Consider the following 12,083-nt stretch of genomic DNA (forward strand, 5'->3'; position numbering starts at 1 on the left):
AACTCAACATTCAGAAAACTAAGGTCATGCCATCTAGTCCCATCACTTCATGGCAAATAGATGGGTAAAAAATGGAAACAGTGGCTGACTTTATTTTGGGGGGCTCCAAAATCACTGCAGATGGTGATTGCAGCCACGAAATTAAAAGAAATTTACTCCTTGGAAGGAAAGTTATGACCAACCTAGATAGCATATTCAAAAGCAGAGACATTACTTTGTCAACAAAGGTCCATCTAGTCAAGGCTATGGTTTTTCCAGTAGTCATGTATGGATGTGAGAGTTGGACTATAAAGAAAGCTGAGCACTGAAGAATTGATGCTTTTGAACTGTGGTGTTGGAGAAGACTCTTTAGAGTCCCTTGGACTGCAAGGAGATCCAACCAGTCCATCCTAAAGGACATCAGTACTGGGTGTACATTGGAAGGACTGATGGTGAAGCTGAAACTCAAATACTTTGGCCACCTGATGCGAAGAGCTGACTCATTTGAAAAGACCCTGATGCTGAGAAAGATTGAAAGTAGAAGGAGAAGAGAATGACAGAGGATGAGATGGTTGGATTGCATCACTGACTCTATGAACATGAGTTTGATTAAACTTTGGGAGTTGGTGATGGACAGTCAGACTTGGTGTGCTACAGTTCATGGAGTTGCAAAGAGTTGGACATGACTGAGTAACTGAGCTGAACTGAACTTAAATAACATGGAAGGAACACAGCTCCACCCATCAACAGAAAATTGGATTAAAGATTTACTGAGCATGGCCCTGTCCATCAGAAGAGGACCCCCTTTCCCCCTCAGTCAGTCTCTGCCATGAAGAAATTTGCATAAGCCTTTTATCCTTCTCCATCAGAGGGAAGACAGACTGAAAACCACAATCACAGAAAACTAACCAATCTGATCACATGGACCACAGCCTTGCCAACCTCAATGAAATTATAAGCCACGCCATGTAGGGCCACCCTAGACAGAAGGGTCACAGTGAAAAGTTCTAACAAAATGTCGTACACTGGAGAAGGGAATGGCAAACCACTTCTGTATTATTGCCTTGAGAACCCCATGAACACCTTGAAAAGGCAAAAAGATAGGACACTGAAAGATGAACCCCCCAGGTCGGTAGGTGCCCAATATACTACTGGAGATCAGTGGAGAAATAACTCCAGGAAGAGTGAAGAGATGGAGCCAAAGCAAAAAAAACAAACAACAACAAAAAAAACACCCATTTGTGGATGTGACTGGTGATAGAAGCAAGGTCTGATGCTGTAAAGAGCAATATTGCATAGGAACCTGGAATGTTAAGTCCATGAATCAAGGCAAATTGGATCGGGTAAAATGGGAGATGGCAAGAGTGAACATCGACATGTTAGGAATCAGCAAATTAAAATGGACTGGAATGGGTGAATTTAACTCAGATGGCCATTATTTGTGGGCAAGAATCACTTAGAAGAAAAGAAGTAGCCATCATAGTCAATAAAAGAGTCCATAATGCAGTACTTGCACACAATTTCAAAAACAATAGAATGAACTCTGTTCATTCCCAAGGCAAACCATTCAATACCAGAGTAATCCAAATTTGTGCCCCAAACAGTAATGCTGAAGAAGCTGAAGTTGAATGGTTCTATGAAGAACCATTCTACAAGGCTGTCTAGAACGAACACCCCAAAAAGATATCCTTTTCATCATAGAGGATTGGAATGCAAAAGTAGGAAGACAAGAAAAACCTGGAGTAAGAGATAAATTTGGCCTTGGAGAACAGAATGAAGCAGGCCAAAGGCTTTGCCAAGAGAACACACTGGTCATACCAAACACCCTCTTCCAAAAAGAGAAGGCTCTATACATGGACATCACCAGATGGTCAATACCAAAATCAGATTGGTTATATTCTTTGCACCCAAAGATGAAGAAGCTCTACACAGTCAGCAAAAATAATACTGGGAGCTGACTGTGGCTCAGATCATGAACTCCTTATTGCCAAATTCAGATTTAAATTGAAGAAAGAAAGGAAAACCACTAGACCATTCAGGTATGATCTAAATAAAATCCCTTACGACTATACAGTGGAAGTGACAAATAGATTCAAGGCATTAGATCTGATAGACAGAATGCCTGAAGAACTATGGATGGAGGTTCGTGACACTGTACAGGAGACAGAGATCAAAGCCATCCCCAAGAAAAAGAAATGCAAAAAAGCAAAATGGCTGTCTGAGGAGGCCTTACAAATAGCTGTGAAAAGAAGAGAAGGAAAAGGCAAAGGAGAAAAGAAAGATATATATATACCCATCTGATTACAGAGTTCTAAAGAATAGCAAGGAGAGATGAGAAAGCCTTTGTCGATGATCAGTGCAAAGAAATAGAGGAAAACAACAAAATGGGAAAGACTAGAGATTTCTTTAAGAAAATGAGAGATACCAAGGGAACATTTCATGCAAACAGGGGCACAATAAAGGACAGAAGTGGTATGGACCTAACAGAAGCAGACCATATCAAGAAGAGGTGGCAAGAATAAACAGAAGAACTGTACAAAAAAGATCTTGATGACCCAGAAACCACCATCGTATGATCACTCACCTAGAGACAGACATCCTAGGATGTGAAGTAAAGTGGACCGTAGGAAGCATCAGTATGAACAAAGCTAGTGGAGGTGATGGAATTCCAGTTGAGCTATTTCAAATCCTGAAAGATGATGCTATGAAATTACACTCAATATGCCAGCAAGTTTGGAAAACTCAGCAGTAGCCACAGGACTGCAAAAGGTCCATTTTCATTTCAATTCCAAAGAAAGGCAATGACAAAGAATGTTCAAACGAATGCACAGTTGCATTCATCTCAGACGCTAGTAAAGTAGTGCTCAAAATTCTCCAAGCCAGACTTCAACAGTACATGAAACATGAACTTCCAGATGTTCAAGCTGGTTTTAGAAAAGGCAGAGGAACCAGAGATCAAATTGCCAAAATCTGCTCAATCATCCAAAAAGCAAGAGAGTTTCAGAGAAACATCTATTTCTGCATTATTGACTATGCCAAAGCCTTTGACTGTGTGGATCACAATAAACTGTGAAAAATTCTGAAACAGATAGGAATACCAGACCACCTGACTTGCCTTGAGATATCTGTTTTCAGGTCAGGAAGCAACAGAACTGGACATGGAACAACAGACTGGTTTCAAATAGGAAAAGGAGTTCGTCAAGGCTGTATGTTGTCACCCTGCTTATTTAACTTATATGCAGAGTTCATCATGAGAAGCGCTGGACTGGAAGAATCACAAGTTGGAATCAAGATTGCCGGGAGAAATATCAATAACCTCAGATATGCAGATGACACCATCCTTATGGCAGAAAGTGAAGCGGAACTAAAAAGCCTATTGATGAAAGTAAAAGAGGAGAGTGAAAAAGTTGGCTTAAAGCTCAACATTCAGAAAACAAAGATAATGGCATCTGATCCCTCACTTTGTGGCAAATAGTAGGGGAAACAATGAAAACAGTGACAGACATTATTTTGTGGGCTCCAAAATCACTGCAGATGCTGATTGCAGCTATGAAATTCAATTCGCTTGCTCCTTGAAAGGAAAGTTATGACCAATCTAGACGTCATATTAAAAAGCAGAGACATTACTTTGTCAACAAACGTCCATCTAGTCAAGGCTATTGCTTTTCCCATAGTCATGTATGGATGTGAGATTTGGACTATAAACAAAGTTGATGCCAACGAATTGACTCCTTTGAACTTTGGTGTTGGAAAAGACCCTTGAGAGTCTCTTGCACTGTAAGGAGATCCAACCAATACACCATAAAGGAAATCTGTCCTGAATATTCATTGGAAGGGCTGATGCTGAAGCTGAAACTCCAATTCTTTTGCCACCTGATGTGAAGAACTGACTCATTTGAAAAGATCCTGATGCTGGGAGAAACTGAAGGTGGGAGGAGAACGGGATGACAGAGAATGAGATGGTTGGATTGCATCACTGATTCAGTGGACATGAGTTTGTGTAAACTCCAGGAGTTGGTGATGGACAGGGAGGCCTGTGGTGCTGCGGTTCATGGGGTCACAAAGAGTCCAACATGACTGAGTGACTGAACTGGGCTGAATATGAATCTGCATCTTTGATTACATGTTTAGAATTATCAGAAAGAGGATTTATATATTAAGGTATGTAGAAATTTTAAAGTCATTGTTTTCTGATGGATGGTTTTACTAATTTCCACTGTTACAAGCAGTGTATACCTGCATATCCTATCCACTATTTTTTTTACATTAAGTCTAAGTATTTAAGAAGAGAGAATTTTAGGGGTGCACGAAATGAGTGAAGGGGGGTCAGACATAAGGTAACTATGGTGGTGAACACTTTGTAGTCTGTACAGATGTCAAATTACAATGTTGTACACCAGAAACTAACATAAAGTTTAAGAAAGAGATCATTTCATTCAGTTACAAATTTTAAAATATACTTTACTTGTATCTCTTCTTTACAAGTGATAATAAATATTTTCCACAGTCATGTCCAACTCTTTGCAACCCCGTGGACTGTAGCCTACCAGGCTCCTCCATCCATGGGATTCTCCAGGCAAGAATACTGGAGTGGGTTGCCATTTCCTCCTCCAGGGGATCTTCCCAACCCAGGGGTTGAACCTGGGTCTCCTGCATTGCAGACAGACACTTTAACCTCTGAGCCACCAGGGAAGCCCAGTGTTAATTATAGTTGATTCTTATTATTCAGGTAATTACTTCTACAAGTCATCACAAACACTAGAAATGCTGAATATTGAACTATTGCTCCCAACAGGAATGCAGAATTAAGTTCCTGAAATCCTGAGGTCCAGACATTTTCATCAACTGATCAATATACAATATTTTGTATTCTTCTGTTTAAAGACACCCTTTAAAATATATATTGGTGGTTCAATAACATTGTACTCAAAATGCCCAGCACTGTAACTCTTGACTGAATGAAGCTTATTTAACACACATATTTTCTCTGTACAAGGCATATGAAGTCTTCTTGCACTTAGGAACACCATACAGCACTTCAGCACTTGGAGGTTTTTCTGAATGGTAAATTCACAAACAAAAAGCATTAAAATGCAGAAAGCATAGCATGAAATAGACCACAAAAGGAACAACTGTTTAAAGTATGAGAACTGCAACAAGAAGGCAGAGGTCAGTGTGTTTGACCTCAGCCAGGAATGTATTTGCATTTGGTCACTCAGATTTTTCACTATTCTGCTCATTCCATAAATGATTGATTTGCAACCATAAAATGCCACAAATATAGATTTTACAGTTACACATCAACTTTAGCAAGTAGGTGAATTGACAAATATAGAATTGACAAGTGATAAGAATTAAATGGTTTTCATAATATTTTTCTTCTTTTTCAAATTATTTATGGAGGCATCTATTTCTGCTTTATTGACTATGTCAAAGCCTTTGACTGTGTGGATCACAATCAACTGTGGAAAATTCTGAAAGAGATGGGAATACCAGATCACTTGACCTGACTCTTGAGAAACCTGTATCCAGGTGAGGAAGCAGAAGTTAGAACTGGATATGGAACAACAGACTGGTTCCAAATAGGAAAAGGAGTACGCCAAGGCTGTATCTTGTCCCCCTACTTATTTAACTTATATGCAGAGTACATCATGAGAAATGCTGGGCTGGAGGAAGCACAAACTGGAATCAAGATTGCCTGGAGAAATATCAATAACCTTAGATATGCAGATGACACCACCCTTACGGCAGAAAGTGAAGAAGAACTAAAGAGCTTCTTGATGAAAGTAAAAGAGGAGAGTGAAAAAGTTGGCTTAAAGCTCAACATTCAGAAAACTAAGATCATGGCATCTGATCCCATCACTTCATGGGAAATAGATGAGGAAACAATGGAAACAGTGACAGACTTTATCTTTTTGGGGCTCCAAAATCACCACAGATGGTGACTGCAGCCATACATTTAAAAGATGTTTGCTCCTTGGAAGAAAAGTTATGACCAACCTAGATCAGGATGGGGAACACATGTATACCTGTGGTGGATTCATTTTGATATTTGGCAAAACTAATAGAATTATATAAAGTTTAAAAATAAAATAAAATTTAAAAAAATATAAATAAAAAGCAGAGACATTACTTTGTCAACAAAGGTCCGTCTATTCAAGGCTATGGTTTTTCCAGTAGTCATGTATGGATGTGAGAGTTGGACTATAAAGAAAACTGCGTGCCAAAGAATTGATGCCTTTGAACTGTGATTTTGGAGAAGGCTCTTGAGAGTCCCTTGGACTGCAAGGAGATCCAACCAGTCCATCCTAAAGGAAATCTGTCCTGAATATTCATTGGAAGGACTGATGCTAAAGTGGAAACTCCAATTCTCTGGCCACCTGATGCGAAGAACTGACTCATTGGAAAAGACCCTGATGCTGGGAAAGATTGAAGGCAGGAGGAGAAGGGGACGACAGAGGATGAGATGGCTGAAGGGCGTCACCGACTCAATGAACATGAGCTTGAGTAAACTCCGGCAGTTGGTGATGGACAAGGAGGCCTGGCATGCTGCCGTGCAAAGAGTCGGATACAACTGAGCAACTGAACTGGACTGAACTGAATATTTTCTGTGCATTTGTTTGCTAGCGCTGCTATAGGAAATCATCACACATTTAATGGATTAACACACATTATCTTATAATTCTGTAATCAGAAGTCCAACATAGGCCTCATTGGTCTGATACTAAAGTATCTGGAAAGCTGCATTCATATTCGGATTGTACAGAGAACATCTGTTCTCTTGCCTTATCCAGCTTCTAGAGGGTGCCTGTATTTCTTGATTCATGGCCACTTTGCTCCATCTTTAAAGCAGGCAAGGGTGGGTTAAATCTTCCTCATGTTGCCTCATCTGACCCTTCCATCACTGATTCTCTTTGCACAGGCAGAGAAACTTCTATGCTTTTAAGGACTCATGAGATTATCTTAGATCCACCCAGATAATCCAAGATAATTTCTTCATTTCAAGGTTGATAATCATAATTACAGTTGCTGTTTTTTTTGTGCAATATAAGGCAACATGTTCATCTATTCTAGGGGGAAATACACAGATATTTTGCCTACTGCATTCTGTCATTTTTCCTTTTTTTTTTTTTTTTGGCATACCGTGATCTTTCATTGAGACTTTTATTCTAGTCAACTGGTCTGATATGTCTACTCCTGCTATACTATGCTGATTTTGTTGATTTATAATACTGGCCACCTCATGCGAAGAGTTGACTCATTGGAAAAGACTCTGATGCTGGGAGGGATTGAGGGCAGGAGGAGAAGGGGACGACAGAGGATGAGATGGCTGGATGGTATCACTGATTCGATGGATGTGAGTCTGGGTGAACTCTGGGAGTTGGTGATGGACAGGGAGGCCTGGCGTGCTGCAGTTCATGGGGTTGCAAAGAGTCGGACACGATTGAGTGACTGAACTGAACTGAACTGAACTGAATCTATGGCAGGCTTTAGTGTATCCTCGTAGCTTTTATTTTTTTAATATGTTCTCATGTATTTATTTTAGAAACTGCTTTACAACTAAATAAGTATAAGAGATATCCTTGAGATATTTAATTTAAATTGCACAGATCCTATAAATCCTCTAACATCCTTTCTACACACATTCTCCATTCAATCTTTTTAAAATTTTATACCCACATTTTTATAATTTCCATCAAATATGTTCAAAATATTTATTACTGAGTTTATTCTTATTTATTTATTGTTGTTGATGCTTATGAGAATATTGTTCTACTTTCTGGTCTCCTAGATATATAAGAAAATGTTGATTTTTGAAAGTCTGAATTACCTCATTCATTCTAATATAGTCTACAAGATTACTAAACAATTGTTCATAATGCTAATTAGGTTGACATGTCACATACCAACAATAACTACTATATTTTTTAAACTTTAGGTGGTTAGATAACTTTAGTTATCATGTGTGGTTTTATATATTTACATTTTAAACCTGTTGTGCATCCAACTGAAAAGAAATTTATGTAAATAAATATGATACAAATACTGCTCAACAAAAGATGGAAAGCTGAAGTATGGATACTTTTATATTGTTAGCATCTGAAAATATATTATAAAAAGAAATAGCAAGTCAAGAAACACCCGGAGTAACAGGCAAATTTGTCCTTGGAGTATAGAATGAAGCAGGGCAAAGGCTAATAGAGTTCTGCCGAGAGAATGCACTGGTCATAGCAAACACCCTCTTCCAACAACACAAGAGAAGACTCTACACATGGACATCACCAGACAGTTGACACTGAAATCAAATTGATTATATTCTTTGCAGCCAAAGATGGAGAAGCTCTATACAGTCAGCAAAAACAAGACCGGGAACTGACTGTGGCTCAGATCATGAACTCCTTATTGCCAAATTCAGATTTAAATTGAAGAAAGTAGGGAAAACCACTAGACCATTCAGATATTACCTAAATCAAATCCCTTATGGCTATACAGTGGAAGTGTGAAATAGATTTAAGGGACTAGATCTGATAGACAGAGTGCCTGAAGAACTATGGACAGAGGCTCGTGACATTGTACAGGAGACAGGGAGCAAGACATTCCCCAAGAAAAAGAAATGCAAAAAAGCAAAATGGCTCTCTGGGGAGGCCTTACAAATAGCTGTGAGAAGAAGGGAAGTGAAAAGCAAAGGAGAAAAGGAAAGATACACCCATCTGAATGCAGAGTTCCAAAGAATAGCAAGGAGAGACAAGAAAGCCTTCCTCAGTGATCAATGCAAAGAAATAGAGGAAAACAGTCGAATGGGAAAGGCTAGAGATCTTGTCAAGAAAATTAGAGATACCAAGGGAATATTTTATGCAAGATGGGCACAATAAAGGACAGAAATGGTAGGGACCTAACAGAAGCAGAAGATATTAAGAAGAGGTGGCAAGAATACACAGAAGACCTGTACAAAAAATATCTTCACAACCCGGAAAATCATGATGGCGTGATCACTCACCTAGAGACAGACATCCTAGAATGTGAAGTCAAGTGGACCTTAGGAAGCATCACTACGAACAAAGCTAGTGGAGGTGATGGAATTCCAGTTGAGCTATTCCAAATCCTATGATGCCGTGGAAGTGCTGCACTCAATATTCCAGCAAATTTGGAAAACTCAGCAGTGGCCATAGGACTGGAAAAAGTCAGTTTTCATTCCAATCCCAAAGAAAGGCAATGCCAAAGAATGCTCAAACTACCGCACTATTGCAGTCATCTCACATTCTAGTAAAGTAATGTTCAAAATTCTCCAAGCCAGGCTTCAGCAATATGTGAACTGTGAATGTCCAGATGTTCAATCTGATTTTAGAAAAGGCAGAGGAACCAGAGATCAAATTGCCAAAATCCACTGGATCCTTGAATAAGCAAGAGAGTTCCTGAAAACCATCTATTTCTGCTTTATTGACTATGCCAAAGCCTTTGACTGTGTGGATCACAATCAACTGTGGAAAATTCTGAAAGAGATGGGAATACCAGACCACCTGACCTGCCTCCTGAGAAATCTGTATGCAGGTCAGGAAGCAACATTTAGAACTGGACATGGAACAACAGACTGGTTCCAAATAGGAAAAGGAGTATGTCAAGGCTGTATATTGTCACCCTGCTTATTTAACTTATATGCAGAGTACATCATGAGAAATGCTGGGCTGGAGGAAGCCAAGCTGGAATCAAGATTGCTGGGACAAATATCAATAACCTTAGATATGCAGATGACACCACCCTTATGGCAGAAAGTGAAGAAAAACTAAAGAGCCTCTTGATGCAAGTGAAAGAGGAGAGTGAAAAAGTTGGCTTAAAGCTCAACATTCAGAAAACTAAGATCATGGCATCTGATCCCATCACTTCATGGCAAATAGATGGGGAAATAGTGGCTGACTTTATTTTTCTGGGCTTCAAAATCACTGCAGATAGTGATTGCAGCCATGAATTTAAAAGACCCTTACTCCTTGGAAGGAAAGTTATGACCAACCTAGACAGCATATTAAAATGCATAGATATTACTTTGTCAACAAATGTCCATCTAGTCAAGGCTATGGTTTTTCCAGTGGTCATGTATGGATGTGAGAGTTGGACTATAAAGAAAGCTGAGCACAGAAAAATTGGTGCTTTTGAACTGTGGTGTTGGAGAAGACTTTTGAGAGTCCCTTGGACTGCAAGGAGATCCAACCAGTCCATCCTAAAGGAAATCATTCCTGGGTGTTCATTGGAAGGACTGATGTTGAAGCTGAAATTCCAATACTTTGGCCACCTGATGCAAAGAGCTGACTCGTTGGAAAAGCCCCTGATGCTGGGAAGGATTGAGGGCAGGAGGACAAGAGGATGACAGAGGATTAGATGGTTGGATGCATTACTGACTCAATGGACATGTGTTTGGGTGGACTCCTGGAATTGGTGATGGACAAGGAGGCCTGGCATCCTGAGTTTATTTGGTTGCAAAGAGTTGGACACGACTGAGCGACTAACTGAAGCTAACTGAACAATCAGTTTCAGGTTTAAGTGTTTGTAAATGTCTATTTGATGATTTTTCTGTATCAATTCTCTCTTGTTAATGATTTCAGGTTGAACAAGTAGTGTTTACTAGTCACTTCATTAACGAGAATACATTCCTTGGGGAACTATTTAGTGTCTTAATAAGATGGTATTACAGAAGGATTACTGTAGGATTTGGGCCTTTGTTCGTGATTTGGGAAGGGCTTATGGAAGTGGGGTTTTACTCTGCATTGGGTGATGTCAGGAAGCAGGGATATTTCTATGACTGATCATTTTAACAAATCTTTTCTAGAAGGAGAAAAGAACAGAGTGAGATAATGGTTATAACTGGTAAAGAAGTAGCAGTCACACATATTTGCCAAGACACAAGGATCACAGTGGTGGTGGTGGTGGTGGTGTAAATCGTGTCTGACTCTTGGACTCCATGGACTGTTGCCCACCAGGCTCCTCTGTCCATGGGATTTCCCAGGTAAGAATACTGGAGACGGTTGCCATTTCCTTCTCCAGGGATCTTCCTGTGCCAGAGATAGAAGCCACATCTCCTGCTTGGCAGATGGATTCTTTACCATTGAGCCACTGGTCTTCCCAGGTAGGAGGGCACTGCTTTTAGTTCTTGTGTGAAAGTTGTTCAAACTTTTTTCTGTGTTTAGATACGATTTCTGAGAGATTTTGTTTTTGTCTAAATTCTTGCCTGGAGAATCCCCATGGTGGATGGTGCCTGGTGGGCTAAAGTCCTTGGGGCCGCAAAGACCTGGACATGACTGAGCAAATGAGCACACACGCACATATGATCATGGACTAGCCTTGTCTGATGTTGATGTTTTATAAAGCTGTTTATGCTCATCAGGAGCATATGAAGGTCTGTCTGTGTTAAGCCAGCTTCCAGATGTTAGACTACTTTTCTCTCTCATCACCATACAGAAAAACATACAACAACGTTACTGATCCCAAAGAGCTTGATGTTAATTATAAGAATGTTTGACTGTTACTTTTTGTGTCTGAGTTTATCCATTTTAACTTCTTTTACTCCTTGGAAGGAAAGTTATGACCAACTTAGATAGCATATTCAGAAGCAGAGACATTACTTTGCCAACAAAGGTCCATCTAGTCAAGGCTATGGTTTTTCCAGTAGTCATGTATGGATGTGAGAGTTGGACTGTGAAGAAAGCTGAGAGCGGAAGAATTGATGCTTTTGAACTGTGGTGTTGGAGAAGACTCTTGATAGTCACTTGGACTGCAAGGAGATCCAACCAGTCCATCCTAAAGGAGATCAGTCCTGGGTGTTCATTGGAAGGAATGATTCTAAAGCTGAAACTCCAGTATTTTGGCCACCTCATGCGAAGAGTTGACTCATTGGAAAAGACTCTGATGCTGGGAGGGATTGGGGGCAGGAGGAGAAGGGGACGACAGAGGATGAGATGGCTGGATGGCATCACCAACTTGATCGACATGAGTTTGAGTGAACTCTGGGAGTTGGTGATGGACAGGGAGGCCTGGCATGCTGCAATTCATGGGGTCACAAAGAATTGGACACGACTGAGCGACTGAACTGAATTGATAGTTAATTATAGCAAATA

Source organism: Bos indicus x Bos taurus, chromosome 4, assembly GCF_003369695.1.
Source record: "Bos indicus x Bos taurus breed Angus x Brahman F1 hybrid chromosome 4, Bos_hybrid_MaternalHap_v2.0, whole genome shotgun sequence".
NCBI classification, from domain to species: Eukaryota; Metazoa; Chordata; class Mammalia; order Artiodactyla; family Bovidae; genus Bos; species Bos indicus x Bos taurus.